Genomic DNA, 23,000 nt, shown 5'->3' with positions numbered 1-23,000 from the left:
TGGTGTTGCCCTTGACAAACACCTAAAATGCCACTGTCATGTCAGTTCATTACTGATACTAAGTATCATTTGGTATTCATGTTCTCATCGAAACACCTGCATACTATTGTATATACGCATCTCTTCCTCATAGCATCATCATCAGTCATAGGCCCTTTTCGTCCCCGTCCCTTTTCCCGAGTGTAGAGTAGCAGGCCAAAGCAAGTTATAGCTCAGGCCAACATTTCTGCTTTCTATAGATAAATCTCTCTCTCTCTCTCTCTCTCTTGCGCTACATATTCTTACTTCCTTATATCATGCATATATAGGTAGCCACTTAAAATGTTTTTTACATGGGGAAAGACATATCCTACTCACCTAAAGCCTTGATAGTCCATTCAAAACCAAGCAATGAAACTCATTACATTCTGACATTTGCGCTGCGATTCCATGCCTATTTACCAACGTTTTCATATTCTACCCCTTCGGTACTTAATTAAATATAAATTATCACTTCTCATGTTTCGTTTCACTCATCTTGACATACCTACGTATGTCGTTTCCTTGAGTCACATCGTTTTTTCATACAACACTGCGTTTTCTGAACAGAATAACCTTCTTTTACCCAGAATCACATATAACTATGGAAAGTTCACCCTCAGATTTGTTTGTATAACTGTTTGGAATACAATGCCTGCAGACAGTAGGATCATCTCTTCTTTGTACTTCGTTAAATGAAAATTCAAAATAAAATTGTTAGGAGAGCTGCTAGCACTGGTGATCGTTCTTTCTTTCTCTGTGTGTTTTCGCTGTTGTTGCGATTTCGTTTTTTTTAAGGACTGTTTTTTCTACTATTTTTGCAGCAACTTCTACTATGTATAAGTTTCCCGATTCTTACTGCTTAGGTTCATTTTAAGTAAATACTTTCGTGTTGTTATACATTCGTGATAAACAATCTTGATAATCTCTATTTGCGCCTCTTTAGCTTATCATAATGATATGTTCTTTTTTTGTTAGCACAGTTCCTTATTTCATTGTTTTATCTTGTTATTTTGTACTTATATAATAATCTGCTGTGTATAATCGTTTGTTGAATGCATCCTACTACTGTTTCTACCATTATCATGTATGCATTGTGAAACATGAGGTCTCCCGGACAGTTCGAGTTTGGGACCTCCTCATGTGCTGCTGAAGATGTACACTTGTTGTCTCTTGCGCTAAAATCAATTTCAACTTCAAACTTCAGACATATGACGACAGCTGCTTGCACATATTCCGAACGATGCCTTGGGTTGGTAGGGGCTGCCCCACTTCATGTTTTCTGCCTGTGATTTGGCCCCTGTGGCTGGAAAACTTTCCGCCAACTGTTTTTTTCTTTGGTTGATAGTGCTTGTTCTCGATGTGATTGGTACATTTAGATAGAGAACAAACATTTTTTGCTGGCGCTTATGCGAGTCGTCATTAGAGGTTCAGTATTGTTATGGTTATTGCGGACGCCATCACTTGCGTTTTCTCTGTGTCCCAGTTGCTTCGAATCGGCAACGAGCAACGCCGCGATCCTTCCTTACGAGCCCTCATCGACCGTCTGGAGTCAACTCCTGGCGACGCCTTTCTCCGGATGTTTCTCCTTAAGGAGGGGGCATTGTACCGCCGCAATTTTGATCCACACGGCCTTGACCTTCTGCTCGTCATTCCATCGCACCTGCGTTCGACTGTCCTCCAGCAACTTCACGACGCTCCCTTGGCTGTACACTTCGGCGTCTCCCGCACATAGACCGCGTGCGCCGTTGATTCCTTTGGCCGGGTCTCGCCCGCTCCGTGCGGCGCTACGTTGCCGCTTGTGAGCCCTGTCAGCGCCGGAAGAAGCCCTCCACACCTCCAGCTGGATGTCTCCAGCCGATCGATATCCCCCCTGAACCCTCTTTCCGTGTTGCTCTAGTCCTTCTTGGACCATTTCCTCTCTCGGGCTCCGGAAATAAATGGGTCGCCGTCGCTACTGATTATGCTACGCGGTGAATAAAGGGAACATTAAAGGGAAGGGATGATGATGACGATGAAAAACGTTTATTTGCTCTATTTTGCGGTGATTTTTGCGGCATCAGATGGAGTCTTCCATCTTCTCTCCAGGGTCGGTTCCCCTAGTCCAGGGCTCCGCTGAGGGTACCTGCCCTGCGTGCATGCCTTACTAGTCCTTGTTGGACTTTCAGGATGTCGCTGGATAGCATCCTCTCCCACTGTTCAGCACTCGGGTTTTTTATTATGGCTAGCCCTTCTGTTTTCTGGCAAGCCCATGTGGTATGGTATAGGGTTGGTTTGTCTCCACACCATGGGCACTTGCTCTCGAAATTGCTACGCGGTACGCAATCACCAGAGCCCTCCCGACAAGTTCTGCTACTGACGTTGCTGACTTTCTTCTGTATGACATCATTTTAGTGCACGGTGCTCCGCGCCAATTACTCACTGACCGTGGCCGCAGCTTTCTCTCGGCAGTCGTTGAGGACATCCTCCGCTCCTGCTCGACAAAGCACAAGTTCAGCACGTCCTACCACCCACAGACCAACGGCCTCACGGAGCGCCTCAACCGGACCATCACGGGCATGCTTTCGAAGTACGTTGCGACCGACCAGCACGACTGGGATCTCATCAAAGACAAGCTCCGCGACCTTATTGGCAATCCGTTTGGTCGACAAGTCAATGCCAAGAAAGCCCTTGCCACAGGTGTACAAACGTCGACCGAGTCCTACGTGTCGTACATTCTCGACGTCTTGGCCCTTTGTGCCAAGGCTGACCCGAACATGTCTGAGGACGATAAGGTTAACCACGTCCTCAAAGGCATTGCTCACGACGCCTTGAATTTACTGGTGTTTACAAACGTCACCAGCATCGATACCATTCTCAAGGAGTGCCGCCGTCTCAAGCATGCTAAAAGCCGCAGGGTATTCCAGCATATCACGCGACTTCCCAACACAGCCACTACGTCATCCTGTGACGAACTCTTCCACTAGCCGTCGCGATGTGACAACTTGACCCACATCATTCGTCGCGAGTTCGAAGCGGCACAACCGGCGGCCCCTTCATTCCCGTTACCTGATCATTCTCCGGTGACAATCTCCTTGATCCGGGCCGTCGTCCGTCAAGAGTTGTCCAACGTCGGCCTGCAATCCATTCGTTCCATACGCTCGGAACCTCTTTCTCCACGCACGTCCCCACCCCGCTCTTCTTACTCCTTTTATGGACAGCGCAACCCCTCCGAATGGCGAACCGTGGACGACAAGCCCATCTGTTTTACCTACCGACGCATTGGACATGTCGCTCGCCACTGCCGCAGCCGCTGGACTTCTCCGACGCGCTATTCTCCTGATTACCACCCTCGCCCCTCTAGCTCGTCCTTTTCCTTCGCTCCTGCTATGCCCACCCCATCGTCTGACCCTGCGACATCTTTGACACGACCCCGCACCTCCACCCAAAAATGTTACGTGTCGCTGAAGCTGAATGCTATTTACAATTTATTTACAGGGAAGCTAACGGAGACCAAAATGGCGACGCTATATCAAGGCGGTACACACGTCGTCTTCTTTCTCCTCAGTGCAGCCACACTATGGGAGCTGTTCCGTAGCAATATAACGCTCAAAAATCGAGGCCGAGCGTAGCGAAACCGCGGGCTTACATTGCTCGCAGGTGACCGTCCCCTTGGCTGGGACTTCAAGGGATGGTCGCCCTAAACGAGGAACAAATATTCGCTACAGGAGGAGGCCTGTGCTTGCTTCAGCGAAAATCCGGATACCAATTAGCGCATCCTCATGGAATGAGAAGGCATTCAGCCAGTGAGACTCATACGTAACGCACACCTTCCAAAAGCGTTTGTATTTAAAGTCAACGGAAGAATCAACCGGTCAGTATTCGAGATAAGGAAAAGACGTTCGGAGTATGTGTGGCAAAAAAAAAAAAGCAGCGAAGAGATTTATACGACCGGATTTGGCACAGGCACAAGTAGTGGCACAAGGCAGATAGACAAGTTTTGAGGAAGAGAAAAAAAGATTAACGAGATGTATACAACAATGCTAGAATGAAAATCATGTATACCATACCTCAGTAACTCAAGCTCGCTAGGTGACAATTTGTGAACGCCCTGTCTTAAAGGGGATGCCAATAAATGATTGTCACCATTGGGAACATTGTGATGCGAAGCCACCAGTGTGAGATATGCCGACGCCCAAGCATGGGGACTCGCATGCCAAGCATAAAGGCCTCGTCACATACAGGACGCATTTGGAGCACTGAATCATTCGACAGCCGATGAATGAATACGACCACGTTACCGAAGCGAGTTTTGTTCCAAGCGTGTTCTTGCCCGCCACGTGATATCTGACGGGTATTTCCGTGTGCGCGCCTATGCACTCTGCCCGAGCCGCATATAAAGGGACGCCGACTTAACGTGTTCTCAGATTACACTAAAGTCCAATGTGTACATTGAGAATCGTAAGTGATGTTAGTAAAATGATACGAAAAGCCCTTGTTAGGTCTCTAAGAGTTGTGTGCAAACACATGACGCGACACTCTACTGCGAAATTTTGTTACTAAAGCTTGCTTATGTTCCAACAGTTTTCGAGCCAGTCTTTCTGTTGCAGGCTGCGTGTCGTAGACGCCTTCAGGGTTGGTCAAAGCACCGATATGTCATATTTTATTCACGCGAACGAATCACTACATCGCTGCCGACTGCATCATCGCCCAGTGGCACTCGCCAGAAGCATCATCGATGACGCATTCCTTCCTCCTTGATTGGTTCAGAACAAAGCCGAAGATAACCACTGCACTGTAGCAAGAACGTGATGAATAAAGATTTAGTTTTGTTTGCTGCACTATTAACGCAAATGGACGCAGCCGCAAAAGAACAGCGCCGTAACCTGCAGAAGCACGCTAGTAGAGGCCTCTGCTCGTGCGCCCTCGCTTGTGCACGCTCCGGAGCATTATGCGGCGCCTCGGTTCATCGTTGTTGTTGTTGGGCTCAAGTGGCTGCGCTGCGCAGGCTATGAAAACGTCTCAAGATGCTCGGGGAAGCCGTGGCTCTAGCCATTATCGTCAGGGAAACGCATTAGCTAACTTACGGCGGCCTACTGTGTAAACGAAAGGATGTAATGTGACTTCACGTTGCGTTAAACCATGGTAACGACGCCATTGGAAACGAAGGGTTCTACCAGCACAGGTGAGTGAAATGAGCGCAGGAGATGGCAAAAAATTTCCCTTGAGGGCACGTATTCTTTTTCTCGTATTTTCTGTGCTGAATAACTTCGGACTGCGTACCCCTATCGCTGCCGTTCTTGTAGTATTCTTCTCGCCCAAGCGTCAATCTATGCAACCTGCAACATATACTTGTGGCTTCGGAAGTGTTCGATAGCGTCAGTCCTCGACGCTTTCTTGACCCCCAGGACGTGAACCCATCGGTTAGACCTTGACCGGACTTTTTCGGGTTCGTGAAAACGTAGCTCGCGATCCAAGATCGGGGCACATAGGTTAGCTGATAAAAACACACCGTGACTATTGCTTTATAGAACGTTCTCACTTTCAATGTGTGCCTGTTGATACACACTTTGTTGCCGACAGCCCTCGAGTGTTTCACGTTTCAAGGCGATGTTTCCTCGCCGAATGTATGCAAAGGTCTTTCGGGGTGCAAAGCCTTTCCCGCTGGCTGCTCGGCGCGATGCCGCTGCACTCTGGCTGCGCACTCACCTGTTTTCGGACACCACCGCGTGCACTGCATGGGATATCGCAAAACTGGGCGTGTGCATTAGTTTAAAAACAAGCCTCGAGTTAAACTGTTCATGTTATGCTGACTGATCTGCGCTTGGAACACAAATCATTGTGTGATCCTGCTGGTGGTGTCCATCAAACTATGGTACTCATTGTTTACTGGCGTATATAGAAGTGACTGGTGCGTAAATTCTGCGCAAGCGCTGCTTTATTATTCGCTGTACTTCTTACTGCATCCCAATGTGCGCTGAATCATAAGTGGTATCTTTACCATAGATTAAAACAAAATTAGGGTTGATCTCTCTGTCATAGGAATTGGTATAACACGAAAGTAAAACACCTTTACAGAAGCTGTTGCATGTTTGCTTCGCGCACTCGTGGTCCGCTGCAGCGAAAGGCGCACGATTTGCGGGCCGGCCGCAGCGGGCGCCGTTGGCGAGTGGCGTCGAGCTGTCGCTTCGGCGGTGGTGCCAGCATTTTGGTCGTTTCAGCCAATGAGGGGGAGTTGCAATGCGTTCGGCTTCGGGAATGCGAGTGGCCTAGTTCGCCGCGTGCGCCGCCTGACCGAGGCGAGACGCGCGACGCCTTCCTGCGCCGATTCCTTAGTTGACGCCGTCACAAGCGAAAAAGTAGGCGGCATGTAAGCACGGCTGATGCATGTTGAAGCTGCCCTAAGTAGGAGACGAGGCGCCTACTGAGTGCTGCAAATCCATGTGCTGCAAGTGCCAACACCATGCTACATCGCGTTTGAGCCTCCGCTGTGGATAGATAGATGGATGGATGGATGTTATGAGCGTACCCTTTGGAACGGGGCGGTGAGTTGCGCCACCAAGCTCTTGCTAGTATACTGCCTAATGTCCTACCTAGGTTAAACAATAATAATATTAAAAAAAACTATGAACTCCCACTACCAAATATTATAATCCCGTATTGCGTACTGTGCTTTTGTATGTCTCGTTTTTTGTCATTTCTCTACTTTTCTTCCACCAATCCTCCAATCGCCTCTTACCACTCCCTACTGCGGATATGTTTACTTTCACACTTCTCTCGCTGAACCCAAGGGCTTCAAGGAGGCCAGATGTGCGTAAATCGACCACTGGGTAGACGTCCCTACATTCTAGCAAAACATGCTCCGTAGTTTCCCTAGCTTTACCGCAGCAAGCACATGCTTCTTCCTTCTTATATCTCGCTTTATAGGTGCGTGTTCTAAGGCATCCTGATCTCGCTTCGAAAAGTGATGAACTTCTCTTTGAGGTATCATAAATAGTTCCTTTCGTGATTTCGTTTTTTCCTCTTAAGTAGTTACTCATGGCAGGTTTATTTTCCGTTGCCGCCAGTCGTAAGATTATTTCAGCCTCTCCGACTTTCCGCCTGACGTTCTTTATTGCTCTGTTGCCCACCCTACAGGCCGCATACTTGCTGGTAAGCTTCCTAGTTCTTTTCCTCCACTGTGAATCAATGTTTTTCCTGTACAGATATCTCAGCACCTTCCCAGCCCATTTACTTTCTTCCATATTCCTCAGTCGTTCTTCATACTCAATTTTACTGCGAGCTTCCCTCAGTTCAAAACTAGCCCAGCCCATATCACCCTGCACAGCTTCATTTGTAGTCTTTTCATGAGCGCCCAATGCGAGGCGACTGTTTGACTTTGGTTCCCATCGAGTCCTGATTCTACCCTTGATTTAAAGCAAACAACCGCATTTCCAAAAGTAAGGCCTGGAACCATTACACCTTTCCTCATACGACGGAGCACCTCGTACATATTGTATACCTATAGTGCTCTGTGCTTCATTTTGGCTGCATTTCTTTTCCCCTTCACTGTTATTGTTTTTTCCTGTGTTTCCATATATCTATTGCCTCCATTTATCCATATACCAATGTATTTATATTCTGTTACCCGAGGTATTTCCTGGCTCTGTATCACCACGGTATGGTAATTGTTTCCCTTGGATACCATAACACCTGATTTTCTAACACTAAATTTCAAGCCTAAATTGCTGCCTACCTGTCCACGGATATTAGCCAGACGTTGCAAATCACTTTGTCAGCTAGCAACACAATATCGTCTACATAAAATAAACCTGGAAGTTACTGCTCTACTACTCTATCCGCCTGTTTGTGTGAGAGATTCAACCCGATATTACTTCCTTCTAGCGCCCTCTCCATCCTCACCATGTACATCATAAAAAGCAGCGGGGATAAAGGGCACCCCTGCCTCAGTCCGTTGTTCAGATGAGCTTTCTCCTCGCTGCTCATCTCTTCCCATTCAACGCTAACTGTATTTTCTAGGTAAATCTCTCAAAAGCTGTAGGCAATCGTCACCTAAGCCTTCCCCGTCCAGAATATCCCACAAAATGATGCCGTCTACGTTGTCATAGGCTCCTGTACTGTCTAAAAAGGGCACATATAAACGGCCTGCTACCTACTTTTTATATTTCAATACATCGAGTAAGAACAAATAAGTTATCATCTAAACGCCTACCTATTCTGAAGCTATTCCGAAGTTCTCCCAAAACCTCATTATTCTCTATCCATGCTTGAAGCTTTAGTTCGATTGCCTGCATTGCTATCCTGTATATTACCGATGTAATGGTCAACGGTCTATACGACTGAATTCTATATTTCTCCCCCTTACCTAATAAATTAAAACCATTCTATACTTTGTCGCCAACTCTCTGGTATTCGTCTATCTTTTGTAAAGTTTTTTCCACTGCTTTCACCAGAGCTTCCTTACATATTGGTCCTAGTTCATTAATCAGCCTAATGGGAACCTTGTCTAGCGCTGTGGCTGTGCGCTTAGGAATTTTCTCTTCGGCTTTCTTCCAGTTGAAATTTGTCAGCACCAGCTCTTTTTCCACCTGGGTCTTTTTCATGCTCTTTTTTTTTCTTCTTTCTTTCTTTCTTTCTTTCTTTCTTTCTTTCTTTCTTTCTTTCTTTATACTGTCAGCCCTTTCTTTAGGGCTGTTACAGGAGTGGAGCAAAAATAATAAAACAAGCAATGTAAATACATCTCATTCAGGCAGGGTGTACAATACCTCTGAATACAACGTACAAAAAACAAATCGCATTGCATATACATTGTAATAGGGCAAGCAGAGAAAACCAATCAATGTATCTTGAGGCATGTAAAATAAGAACAACATACACAGATAATAACAAAATCATAAAATCAGATGATTCAGAAAGTCAGATAATTAACTCACCGCGCTCTCGAAATAAATAACGGCATGCAAATTACTCGGAAAGCTATTTAAAAAGGTAGACTGAACTACGAAATCGGGAAGCCTGTTCCACTCTTTCATCGTTCTGGGAAAGAAGCTATATTTAAATGTGCCATTACGGGTTACCGGAGGGGGAATATACATGTTGTGGCGATGTCTAGAAGATTCATTAGTAAAAATTTCAAAATAGTTCGTCCTATTTTTATTTCATTATGTATAATAAGGAACAGGAACTTCAGCCTATCATACTTAGTTCTTAATTCTAAATTGGGAAGATTTGCAAGCTGACATAGTTTTGAAAGAGAGTGAAGTATACCATATCGGTTGAAGATGAATCGAGAAGTTAACCTCTGAATTCATTCCAGTTTCTTACGGTTTCGCTGTGTAAATTTGGCAAAACCCAAATAAATGAGGTCCATATGACCACGGGAATTTATCGTTTGTGAAATGTCATGAACCAATTCAGTTAAATGAGTGATCGTAGATAGTCCTTTACGGAATACATGCTGCACAGGGGATCACAAGTTATACATTTCAAGGTATTGTGACAAGTGTTTAGATAGATATGTTCCAGGAGTTTAGAGCTTGTACTTGTGAGGGAAATTGGTCGGTAATTGCTAATGTCTGAAGCGTTCCCAGTTTTATGAACTGGTATTATTCTTTTATGAAGTGGTATTTTCTTCAAATTGAACGTCGTCATTGCCTTGAAAATATTCGGCTGGTATTTTTCGGATGTAATTTATTACCGCTTCTCCTTCCAGTCTGTTTTCATGTTCGTCTAGGATATGTTGTTGCATTGTTGTTGACTTCCTACCTAATAATTTTATGTGGTTCCAAAATATTCTAGGTGCGGCCTTCTTTTTTTCACGTAAGTCGGACAACTAACGTTCACTTCCACCTTTCAATTTTCTTTGCACCAGTATGTGAACCATAGACTTTGTCGCCTGGTATATTTCTCATTTACTAGTTACTTCATCCTGCGGCAACTTTGCGTTCTTTGCCTGCCTGTGCTCTCGCGATGCTTCCTGTCGTTCGGCGATCGCTTCTCGCCTCTCCCTGTTCCACCAGCTTTTCGTTTTTTTTTTATCCTTTCCAGCGACAATGTTGTTTCTCTTTCCGTATTTCTGTCGTTATAACACTTAGAAGCTCATTATATTCCCATTCTTTACTTGGTCGTTTGCCAAGTACTTCCTCGACTCTAGTGACTATATTTGTTATTTGTTCAGCGTTCAAATTTGGACTGGTCATTTTGCACTCCTTGCTCTCTTAACTACATATCCCGTTTTCAAGATGATGCGTTTATGGTCACTCCCTATGTTGCTATAATCTTACTCATCAATGACCATTTCTCTCAACTTATCAATTCCTTCTGTCATCAGACAGTAATCAATGGTTGAGTGCCAGTTTTCCGTTTCCCACGTGATCTGCCCTTCACACTCCGGCCCTGTATTCACGATAACGAGGTTATATTGCTCACAATGCCCTAGCATTGACTTTGACACTCCCGTTGTTGTCGGTATAGCCATCTAAATCCTGTGTGTGGACATTCATGTCACCTAATACGGTAATTTTAGCACCATTCCCGAAACCCTTAATATCAGCGCTTATGCATTCCACTAACTCTTTATTCTTCTCTGTGCAGTTATTTCCGGTGCACAAATACGTAAAGCCCAGCCAAGTTTTTTTCCCACTCATTGTCCCTGATAATCAACGATGCTCTTGACATTTTGAATTTACTCTTTTCCATTTGACTCCCTGATGGATGAGCATTCCGACTCCCCCTCCCTTTCTTTCCGACTTAGTTCTGTTGCACCCTTCCCAAACATAATTATCAATCACTGGCGGCTCTTCCGAGTCTTTAAGGTGCGTTTCTGTAACCGCGCACACCCCTATTTGTTCTCTATTTAAATGCTCCTCAATATGTGCCCACTTTTCCTTTCTTCTGCCGCCCTGCATGTTTAGTAGCCTATTGCATGGCGAGCTCTTTCTTGCTTTCCTTCTTTTTCTGTTATCGACGGCCATGCTCTTCTGAGGCTGCCCTAGGGCACCTTTTTCATTACTACCTACTCTGGCGTCCTGAGCGCCCTTGCGCCCCCTAAAGAAGCAACAGCGGGACCACCAAGTCGTCAGCCCACTTCTCGTGCCAGCCTGTAATTGAAGTGGGTCCCGTCTCGTTTAAAACCACCACACCTTCTCACTTCCCTGTTTACTTCGACAACCTCGAAGCCTCTCTCTCGGCTGATTTTCCATATCGCCTCATTAGCAGCCACTACGGCTCTGTGCACGTGACTGTCACGTACAGGCACCTCCGGCTCCGTGCTCACCACGATCTGCACCTGAGGGGATAGCTCGCGCAAGTCGTCCACCCCCTTCGCCAAGCGCTGGGCTAGTGCTGTCCCGTTCCTGTTTAGGACGCCATTTAGCCCACCTGCTACTAGGACAAGGTTGTGCACGTGGGCATTTTCCGCGAGCTTTTCTTTTGCTCGCTCCATTACAGAACCGAGCGTCCGTCCTGGAAATGACCCTACCGCCACTCTTCTATCGCCTTTCACCCTCTCCACAATTGCGTGTGAACAGCTAGCCAGGTTCGAGTCACCGGCGATAATCACCCTTTCACTCTCTCCTACCTCTCACTGCTTCCTTTTGTCCTTTTCCGCGTCATTCGGACTCGACAAGGGGCATTGTCCCCTGTGCTCCCGCGTTTTCCGCGTGGCGGCCTGGAGGTAGGTGCTGCTCTTTCAAGCTAACCCTTCACCACGTTGCACGCATTCCACGTACTTTGCTAGCACTCCCTCTCCTGTCACGTCGGGGACTGTGTTCCATCCTCCCCCACGTTCTTGTTTACAATGGCGGGCCTGTTCAGCTTTTCCTCGGCTGTTTCAAGTCTTTTTTCAACTACATTCCCTGCATCACGCACACTATTTAGCTAATTTTTGAGCTCTTCCACCTATTTGATAAGCTCTTCCTGAAAAGGCTCCATTTTCTGCAGCCTAGTATCGACATCAGTGTGTGCCGGATGACTCGATTCCCTCTCCATTCTCATCCGTACCCTCATCTGCGTTGAGGACCCCCGCGCACTGCCAGCTCTCCCGGCTTTCTTGCCATGTATTGCATGGCTTTTTCTGATGCGAATTCTATAGTACTATAATAATGCAGAGCATGCGCCTTTTAGCAAAAACCAATACGCACAGGATCCAAATCCTCAATATGTCGTAAAGCAATGCTCACCACTGTTTCAAAAGCAATCGATGCCTCGGAGACCCAAGGCATGGCACGCTCTCCCACGCGCTCAACCACGCGGCTACGCTCTCATTTTCCTACCAAAACAGGCACAGTAAAACCACTAATAGCTATTAGTCCTTGTGATAACCCTAATATGGGGGCAAAGGTTCGTGCACTCAAATGTTTTAACGGTTCTCTTAGGCGGAGCCTCGGAGAACCCAATTGAGGACAAAGCCGTTGGTTTCGAACACACATGCACAAAGACTTTTAATCAAACTAAAAAGAGGCATAAAGTAAAGAGATGGAAAGAGACAGCATGCATAAAATAAACACTCAAGCGGACATTGCGGCAAGGAACACACATAGGGCTTGCATGAGGTTAACTAGTGCGCGAGTCCGGGCTTGCCACGACGGCAGGGACACACAACAGTCTCGACAAGCTGACGAAAGGAGTGGCGCCGGTCTCACCAAAGGTCGTGGTGGAAGCAGTCGGCTTGGTGGCACGAGCAGACGGGGTGCCGTTGTGGCGGGCAGCTGGCGTAGAAGCCCGACTGTTCTCGTCCTGCCCACGGGCGCAGAAGCTCACCGGCCTTGAGGAGCTGGCGGCACGCTCGGGTGGACGGGCGACGCACAGGAACAGGTTGGCAGGAGGCCCCGGTCGGGTGAAGTCCTGGTGGCTCGGGTCCGGATTCCGACGGCCCGTCTTCAACGCCCGCTCCGCTGGTTGACCTCCTCCTGCCGTCGCTTCCTGGAACTCTCCTGGCGTCCCCCCTGCGTCGCCCCCTTCTGCCAGCGCACCACGCTTTTATGCGAAGCATATTACGAGAGCTCAACCCAGCTCCTCAGGCGCGGCGGTGTCGCCTTGAAACCACGTGACACCGTGACGTCACGACAGAGGAGAAGTGGCTTTGGCTCAACTCTTGCAAGACGGGCTGGGTGGGAATCGAACCAGGGTCTCCGGAGTGTGGGACGGAGACGCCACCACTGAGCCACGAGTACGATGCTTCAAAGCGGTACAAAAGCGCATCTAGTGAATGCGGTGTTGCCTTAGAAACGAGCTGTTTCTAAGGCGTGCGTCTCTTGCTCAGGCGCACATTTCGTTGCCGCGCCGAACGCTGCTTTGCTCGACGCTCACCGCGTCCAATGCGGGGCGCGTAGTCGCTGCCCTGTAGCCCACTGTCTTACACCCCTTGGCGGGTCGACGGGAATGCTGTCGCGTTCCACTCTTGAAGGCGAAGCAGTAATGCATGAGTTGTTTCTTCGTCTAGCCGAACCAAATATAGCCAAGCAACAGCAGTTCACCAGGCTAAACAGTGGTTCAACAACTAAAATAAAGGCTAGTATGCTTCGCATCCTGGGCTTAACCTTACCTAAGCCACAGCCATTTTTTTCTTGCGTTCTGGCCAATTAGGCATTCTCCGATTGGCTGCCTCACGCCCCGTGGTCTTTTCTAATTGGTTTGCTTTTCTTCTTTTAGTTGTTTTTCCTGCGCCGCGCGTTCTCGTGCCGGACGCTCTTCGGCGTCGTTGTTTTCCTTCTTCCAGCACGGAATCCGCCTCGGCGCGCGCATTCCTTGTCTGCTCCTGACCGTCCCGATCACCGCACCATGTCGCGCACCACACACCACAGTCTTGCCACCTCCAAGCTACCGTTTAAAGGCTACAAACACTCAACGTCCCACCTGGCTGCACGTTTTGAAGCACGTGACGCGAAAGGACGGTCTAACCATCCTGCAAAACCAAATGTACACGAAACGCCTGTGCACACGAAATACGAGACCAAAAAAAGCAAACCACACAATTACTATTTAAAGGCAAAAGAAATCAGCAAATCAAAAACAGAAGCAAGCTCAAAGCATGCACAAAAACTTACGATTTTGTCGCCGCCACGGAGCCCCGAAAAGCACGTCCATTCGCCGCAAAATCTCAAGCAACGTCCTGTGCTCTCACTACGAAAGCGCTCCCTGACGGCCCTCATTAGTGTCACGATGTAGTACTTAGCTTCACCACTGCTGTCTCCATCCATTGCTCCATCTCACAAGCTGACTGCAGCGCTGCCGGAGGCACGCTGCCCACTGCCCACGCAGGGCAGTGGGCAGCGTTATATAGTTCCGGGCGGAACTGGCTGATGATTGGATATATACTAGTTTTATTTTACAGCGAAAACTGTGTATTACTAACCTTCCGTAGATTTTTCGGCGTCCGGCAACAGAAACGGACTTCGCGATGTCTAACAAACCCATACAAAATGGGTTTCATTGTTTGCTTTGTGTGTGACCACGTACGGATGCAATGCGGCGGCGCAGATGTCAAAATGCGGAACATATTAGAACACTCGCCGTGAAAAATAACTTGACGTCATGGTTATCGCAGTATGTAAGTAAAAGGGGTGTCGGCGCTAAAAACAGCTGCGTCATCGATGGTCCGGACACGTATAGTTGTGGAATAGTAAGCTGTTGAGGTAGTTGGTTTGACATGATCTTTGCAAACGGGTATGTTCTTCAGGTGTACGTATAGTTCGTACACCCGAAGAGCAACATGCGTACGAGGAGCGCCGGAGCGAATAGCAACGAGAACGTAAACGGCGCCGGCGTGAGACGACCACCGACGAAGAACGTTCCTGCGATGCTGAACGAAAACGACAATAGCGAGCCCGGGCAACCATACCGCTATATGAAGGTGTAATGGCAGCGAACGCACTTTTCTTTTCAGAGCTTTGACTGCCGTCAGCTTTCGTTGCCATTTCATCTTCAGAGTGGAATGGCCATTTTTTTTATCGACACGTGATACGGTACAGCGATACGCGACATGTTATGACCTGTATTAATGCATGTTATATGCCGAGAATTACTGTGGCAGTTACCGCCGGTAACCGTAATAGCGACCGTGATCAAGCATGGCAGCGCCTACCACCCGCTTCGATCGGAATGTGCGATCGTTACTAGCTCTCCTCCCTGTCAGCAAGAAACAAGCGCGACATCCGTCATCGCCAAGTCTCATCTCAAGCTAAGGCCGAATCATAAGGTATGTTTTTTCGTAAATATTGAGATCGGCTGCTTGTTTTCACGCTAACACTACAGACACGGAAAGAGCAGTAAAACTGGTTCGCTTTCTAGTTAGTAGATGACGCCACAGCATTGGTATTTGTGATGCGTTGACGATGCAGAACGCTATAAAGTCCTAATTGTTCACTGCATCGTTACTTTACAACCCCGCTCTGTCATGGTACGCGATGACGGTAGTGAGCGAACGCCAAGTAGACGCCGAGGAAACACTGTGGCTCAGGTGAACATTTGTGAGGGCATTCGCGCGTACTACTGGTTAAGGAGGCTGCAAGGTAACTGCAGAGAAAGCATACGAGGTGAAACCTGCTGTCGCATGCGTGTCAACGCAGCTCATGGTTACGGCGTCAATCCACCAACCATGAAACATGTAGCAGGATGGCAAGCAGAGGCTGAGGAGCAGTCGACGAGGCGTGAATGAGCAAGGCGCATTCGGCTTAGAATTTGTGTAGCTTGCACAGTGCTGCAACCAGCCAGCTATTTTACTCCTAGGCGCCGACGCCACATCCGTTACAGGAAGTCCAGAGTTGGACCCCGCCATGATACTGTTAAAAGAAAAAAAATACGTCGAGTTCAATTTGGCATTCGCCGTCCCGAGCGCGCTGCTCCGTCCGCGCGGCGTCGAGACACGTGGAACGCCGCGCCTCAGCTCGCGTCATTTCCCATGCGTTCTGGTTGTTTCTACGGTGAATAATAGTAATCGAGTTTATGCAACAACCTTTTGCAACATTAGCGGCGGCCAAATCGAGGCCACAGCTTCCTGTCAAGGTTGACTGAAGCGCCGCTGCGCGAAAGGCGGCGACTCGTGCCACGCAAGACGCCAGCCGCGACCACGCTGCATACGCCTCGGGTAAATGCCAGCGCTTGGCTTCCATATTTAGCGACCCGCGAAAGCGATGACGTCATGCGTTCGAGCATTACGCGTCATCTACGCAATACCGTAATCACGCGCAAACAGCCACGCGCGCATCGGGGTTTTCGCTTGCGTACGTAGAAGCGTGTTTTTTTCCCGCGCATCACCGGCAATAATTTTGCTGGCGTTTGGCGCGTGCATACTGCTTTGTCCAGCGCGCGGTTACATCAGCGACAATCGTCGTTCGAGTGGCAAAGAAATGCAGTGATGACCACGTTTCGACGGAAGCGCTGTAAAAAATGTCTGTCCTGCGATTTCGGTTTAAGAGCCAAGTTGATGGCAGTAATCCGGAGCAACCCCCTTTCACACTTGTCTCTTTTCGTCTTTTTAGTATTTGACGCAACGCGCATGCAGTTTGTAACGACGCTGACGCAGCCAGACCTCGCTTCTGCGCTGGACGAGGCCGATGCACTGGGTCGAAGCATGGCAAGAGTTGCACCCAGCTTTTCTAATCGGCTGCCTTAAATCCGCAAGGCGAGAATAATGCGCGCGCCCCACGAGCAGCGCCAGCTATTCGTGGGTCCGGCTACGCCGGAGCGGGGCTTCTCCGTACTGCGGCCGAACACAAAGCCTTCCTTCCCGAGAATTGTTTGTCGACGGTCGCGCCTGCCGGCAGCCACACCTGCATCGGCGCGGGAACTTTTTCTCGCGGGAAACTCGACAGCACTCACGCCTTCTTCTTGCGAAAGGGGACCCCTTCTTTTTTGCATTGCTCCTTCCTGCTTCATTCGTGCATAGTGAGCTATTCGGGAAACTGAGGCGCCGCTTTGAAGGAAGCCATGCTGACGCGCATCCGATTACACAAGTTTAATGTCTGCCTTGCGGCGCGGCACAAGCTTCTCTCGAGGAAAAAAATAGTCCGCCATTAACTCAGCCATATAGCAAATAAACAGTTCTCGACATTTTTGTTTCCTTCTGTCTTTGTAGCACGGCGAAACATAAAAGAGGCTCCAGTACGAAGAACAACGCGTGTGATTTTCTGTCGGTGACGCGCAGCCTGAATCGCCGTGGAAGCGAGGTTGCGCAGCAAAAACGCGCGTTCCAGATATGACCACTGGCATGCGTCGGTACGCTTCGGCACGCGTCGGCACGCAACAAGCTCCGGCTGCGGCGCACTGTTGCCGGACTGCTTCGTGCGCCTAAGGCCGGCTGCAGACAGCCTGCTCTAAACCGAGTCTGAAACTACAGCTTAGTGATCTGTACGCGCTTTGAGGTGTAAAAAAGAAAACGGGCTTGGTTAATGAATGCACGCCTGCAGCGACGGTTTACCTGCGAAGTAACCGTAGAGCGCAAAATGACATCAGCGCTTGTAAGCTCGCGTCGTCTGTCTACGAGATTGCTCTGCATGCAACGACCATGTCATATCACATCAGAAGCTGTCGCTATGCGATTTCATTTTTGGTGGCTCATTGTAGAGCCAAACTATGTAAGAATTAGGCGCGCAAAGTATCAATGAAATATTGCCACGTTGTAGTGACGGCGAAGAATGGTGCAGAGTAAAAACTGGGAGTTACAAATTTAACTGTTGAAGCACTTATTCAAACGCATGGGGGCAGCTCATTTGCATTGTCTATATATATGTGAACATGTTATTTTCACCATTTATACACTTCAAGTCATCACACACAAGAAATACCACGTGAGGGTTTTCAACCTACTATGATGTTTTGAATGGGAAATACATTCAATTTTTTCTTCGCAACATGTTGCTTTTTAGCACAAAGAACTCGACAAAAAGAAGACAGTGAGAGGCGAAAAGAAAGGAAAGACGAGCGCTACTGTTTGTTCTGCGAGGCATGCAGTATTTGCTGTGGCATATTATTTCATTGCACAACACAGAATACGGTAGCCAATCGTTATTTAACTTCAGAAGAAATTAACAGCACATTGCATATGATCAGGCACATACCATTTTATTGCACTTTCTTAATTGATTCTTTTTTTATTGTCGCACTAAACAGTGTTGCACAAAAGCTACTGCACTGAAATAATATGCTAGAGCATACTTACAAAACACCGATTTTATACTGCATTAATAATCAATCAATCAATCAATCAATCAATCAACCGATCAATGTTTATTATAGTGCCCATGAACAGCTTGACAGCCTTCGTACTGGTGGACTTGAAAAGCAATATGCGAGCTAAAATGTACACGGAACAGAAATGTGGTAGACAAAACAATGCGAGATAAACAAATAGGGAAAAAGAAAACGAGGAAGCGTGAAACGGAGTTAATCATGTAGCCTGATTATCTACATATAGACATAGACATAGAAGATCCTTTTCGTGTGAGCAACTGAAAGGATGTGATTGAATTTTTGGGTGACAAGATGGTGCTTCACAAGCCAATTTTGCCTTTTCAGTTGATATTGAGGAGCTTTTTTATTCCATTCCCCAGACAGAGTTGTTAGACGGAGTAAAAGAGCGGATTGAAAACTGGGGGGGCTGTCCAGTTCCAAAATAGTAGCGGGGTTTCCGTAAACGACTTTGTAGCATTAGTTGAGTGCTGCCTCTCTTCCACCTACATTTGTTTTAACGACAAGTTGTTCGTGCAGGAAGATGGTATTTGCATAGGCTCCTGCATAGCTCCTATACTTAGTGAAATTTTTTTAGGCCAATTTGACAAGCGCGTGGCAGCGTGCATAAAACAGGAAAAACGTGTTGTGAGGTGTTTTAGATATGTCGATGATTTTATTGTGTTTGTAAATGTTGAAAACGAGAGCGACAAACCAATGGTAGTAAAAAGTGTTTTAGAAATTTTCGGTGATTGTTCTGGCAAATTAACGTTCACGCATGAAGTGCCGATGAACGGATGTCTCCAATTCCTCGAACTGTGTTTGCACTTTGGCACAGGGCACATCTGCTGGTCGTATCAGCCTCGCACAAAAAAGGAAATTCTAGCATATAATTCGGCTCACTCAAAACTGGTTAAGAGGGGCATTGCAAAAAATTGCCTGCGTGGTGCTCTCGAAAAGTCCTGCCACCATAAGATTGAGGTTAGCTTGCAGATGCAAGTGCTCCGGTAGCAGAACGCCGGTTTTCCGAAAGAGATCGTGACGGCTGTGGCGGAATGCCTCCTGAAAGAAATCAGAGCGGGTGGACGCCCTGGCATAGCAGCCGAAAAAAGCTGCAAGAAGCTGAAATGTACAGCTATACCGTACGTGCACCAGCTATCGCACCGGCTGAGAAAAGTTGGTGAGAAGTGCGGCGTGGACGTGATGTTCACTGCCCCCGAAAAGCTGGTGCGCATGTGCAAAGCCGTAAACGAGAAGAAAAAACCGGTCTGCGCCATAAAACATGCATGCAAGTTTGTACCCTGCATTGTTGGGGTCGTATACCGCATACCTCTTTCATGCGGTAGATGCTACGTGGGGAAGACTGGCCGCTGCCTAAATGAACGGCTACGAGAGCACCGAACGCTGGTAGATTCATTAGCGGGGGGCGGCCATTTGGCCATGCACTGTAAGCGATGCGAGTGCGTGCCTGCGTTTGACGCCACGTGTGTGCTTGGTAGGGGAGGCACAAGGTGGGGCCGCGAGATTTGTGAGGCGTATCACATTGACAGATAACTGTCTCAGCACGGCTTCACTTGCCTTGTCCAAAAAAGAAAAAATGTTCTTACAGAACAGTCTGCCACATTTTGATTAGAATGAGATTGTACTATTTTAACACTGTGTGCACATGCACCAACGAAATGTATACATGTACCTTCGCTTGAAGTAAAAAACCAGTTGATGTTTAGCGCTCGTCCTGTCGTCTTCTCTGTCTTTGTCCCTGCTATTTTGCGCTAGTCTTTTGAATAATGATGACACACCAACTAGCCCAACTTTCTGCCTTGATAGCGTATGTAAGCTGCACACCTCCGCTTCCAGGATATCATTGAAATCGTGTCTGGGAAAGCTCTTTGAGCACACTGTCCACGAATGACTCGAACCTCGCATAGAGAACCACCATATCTTCCCATACACAATGTTGGGTCGAAAGATTGGGCCGGAAACACAAGATGTTCTACTTTAACTGAAGGAAGAAGTCCTCGACCACGTCACACCCAATAGCCCAAACGCAGTACGCAATAATTGAGGTACTCGGAAAGCACGAGGGTACCTGTAAAACGTGGTTACAACAAGGTCAACGCTAGTGAAATAAAGGACAAAAGATAACGAAGATGACAATGAAAACACAACAATCAACCAAAGTTAAGGCGAAGTTGAAACAATTAAAACCTGTGAAACTTGTGAAATGGCATGAGGGAAGAGTAACCAGACACGTTAACATATGGTGAAGCTCAGCGTGAACGCACGAACTCACAAGTGGCTTCCCAAAAAAGCAATTTCTTCGTGTAAAAGCGAAACAGACGGCGTGATGACAAACTTGTCGCTAGGGTTTATAATGTGAAATGCTTCCACGGTCTGCCTTTCCGTCTGGTCTCTCGATCTGAACAGAAACGTTCTGCTTTCCAAGCTTGGCGTGCAAGGTGTCTTTTGCATACCCTCACCTTTACCACTACATCCTTTGCAATGTTGGACTAAGGTGCCTCCTGCGTTATTCTTTACATTCCAGTTATGTTCACGTGCCGTATCATTGAAACACCTACACGTTTGTCCGATGTAAAGCCTGTCACAGGTCGATGTGGTGAGCGGCTGACCGTCCTTCACGTCCTCTTGGAGTGTCGGAAAGCCGAATCTGAAAGAAAAAAATGGCTGTGGCTTAGCTAAGGTTAAGCCCAGGATGCGAAGCATACTAGCCTTTATTCTAGTTGTTGAACCACTGTTTAGCCTAGTGAGCTGCTGTTGCTTGGCTATATTTGGTTCGGCTAGACGAAGAAACAACTCATGCAGGCGAGCGCACGAGCTGAGATCCGGCTATGTAGCTACGCGGCCGCAAGCGAGCGCACGAGTTGAGCCTCCGCTTTTGCAGCTGTTATGACGTCATATGGTAGCTGCGCGGCGCAGCAAGGAAGAGCGTGGTTGTGCGGCTAGTATGCTTCGCATAATAGAAGCAACTTAATACCAAACATAGCAAACTTAAAAGACAATAGACCCACATATGAGACGCGCAGCAATGAACAATGGCTCATACCCTCAATGGTATATAGCTACGCGGCCGTGCGCGGCGCAGCAAGGAAGAGCGTGGTTCGGCTAGTATGCTTCGCATAAAAACATTTTCCTATTGCATATCATTATTGCGTGTCCTTCACCCAGCTATGTTTCTTGGTAAAGAACCGTTTTTTAACACCAAAGTAGTCCTCAATTTTTTAAATGATGTTGTCCTACATGTTACAAGCCCATTGAATTCGTAGCGCATCCTCTTTCCAGAGGATGCCGCTGTGATAGTCGTTTTGTATAGCCCATGCCTCTAGGCCCGTGTGTATCAAGGGCTCTAACGAGGCCGTGGTGCTCTAGTGAATTGTAGAATCTTATACATAATTTATATGGTATCATTATTTCGCAATGCACCTTAATGCTCATAGTACACGTCTTTCGTCATTGCCATAATCTTATTACACATAGACTTTATGCCCATTAGAGCGACCATTCTTAAGGCCCCTTTACAGCCACGTCACATCAACTTCATAGAAGTCATAACTCCACTGCAAACTCATCAACACTGACTTGGCGCTCTTTGGCCATACCTGGCCCTTGCGCCAATAAACACCACACATTCATTCTTTCAACCTGTCACAGGTGAGGGTAATTAGATAAACAACCCCACAAATGCACTCAGTCAACTGCTTATCGTGCTTCGTTGTGCGCTGAGGCCCACGCTTATTTTATTGCGTCACCGAAGGGGCGCACTCTGCCGAGTTTACATGGAGTCGAGAAGACGACCTTGATCGCGCGAAGACTTTTTTAATGTTGTGTGAAATGCGATGAATGTGGGGCATAAACTGCAGCTCACCTTTATTGAAAGTCTCATTATGTTTTTTGCGCCTTTTTGTCTCTGCAAGAGACTTTCACCCGCGCTGGTGGTTAAATTCTCCGGGTATCTAGCCGAAAGGAAGCGCTGCACTTGCTGATTAAAACTAGCTTGTGTTTTATGTTCGCAGGATTTTTCCAGGGCGGACTTGCAGGCCTGAGTGATGATAGGCTGCTTAACAAGCTTGGAATTAGCGCTTTCAAACGGCAGCGGCGTCTTCTTGGTCCTCGGATTGTAAGACCAACGTCTTTACAATGTCTTTACAACAATGTCTTCCGCGTCTAAAGGAAGCTTTAGGTTCAGGAACTGTAGGCAGTTATCACTGGCCAACTCATGGCTGAAGGTGAGACCTCCAGAGGCGGAGTTACATATTTCTAGGATGCAATTAGTGGTATCATCAAGGTGCGGACACCTGAACTATGACTAGGCAATCGTCCACATATCGGAAAATTCAAGACACTTGTTGACCTACACTCGTGGTGTGTTGTGTGTTTCTTTCGCTGTCCTCGTTTTTCGCGCAGTTTTAACCTCCCTTCAAGTATGAACCAACTAGCCCTCAAGAACGTCCTACTAAAGTATGTTCCCGAACCCAATAAGGCTTAATTTCATGTTCCCTTCTCAATATGACGGACAATGTAAATACTGTGAACAGCTAGAACCACTCCGGCACAGTGTCATAGATTGTAAACAAAATCCAGCCTCACCTCCTCTACCCCCAAGAGCGCTGGGAGACGCTGCTGTCCAGCTCCCGCCTGTTCGACCAGATAATGTCACCGCCAAGACGATGCATGGATTCCCGTGAACCACTCTGAAGATCGAGCTGTCGTGCTCATTACAGGTGCTCTCTGCTTTCGACAACGTGGCACACCATTCCAAAGAACCAGAGCAATGCCAGCTGCTGAGCCGCGCACGTATCGCTACATTCCTTGCCAATCGT

At 47.5% G+C, this 23,000-nt stretch overlaps 1 long non-coding RNA gene across 2 annotated transcripts in view; it reads left to right on the top strand.

The window, feature by feature from the left end:
* LOC135917028 (uncharacterized) overlaps positions 1 to 22,735 on the top strand; it is a 120,018-nt gene extending 97,283 nt beyond the window's left edge. Inside the window, exon 3 of one of the 2 annotated variants that reach the window (XR_010569149.2) lies at positions 22,194 to 22,735. This is a non-coding gene — a long non-coding RNA (uncharacterized lncRNA). Of the gene's footprint in view, positions 1 to 4,607; positions 4,842 to 22,193 lie in introns of those variants that run through there. The other variant, XR_010569151.2, reaches the window with a different exon arrangement.
* The last annotated feature ends 265 nt before the right edge of the window (positions 22,736 to 23,000 follow it).

The sequence above is a fragment of the Dermacentor albipictus genome, chromosome 6 (assembly GCF_038994185.2).
Source record: "Dermacentor albipictus isolate Rhodes 1998 colony chromosome 6, USDA_Dalb.pri_finalv2, whole genome shotgun sequence".
NCBI classification, from domain to species: domain Eukaryota; kingdom Metazoa; phylum Arthropoda; class Arachnida; order Ixodida; family Ixodidae; genus Dermacentor; species Dermacentor albipictus.
The sequence above is the reverse complement of the archived record's forward strand: the minus strand, read 5'-3'. Positions and strand labels throughout refer to the sequence as shown.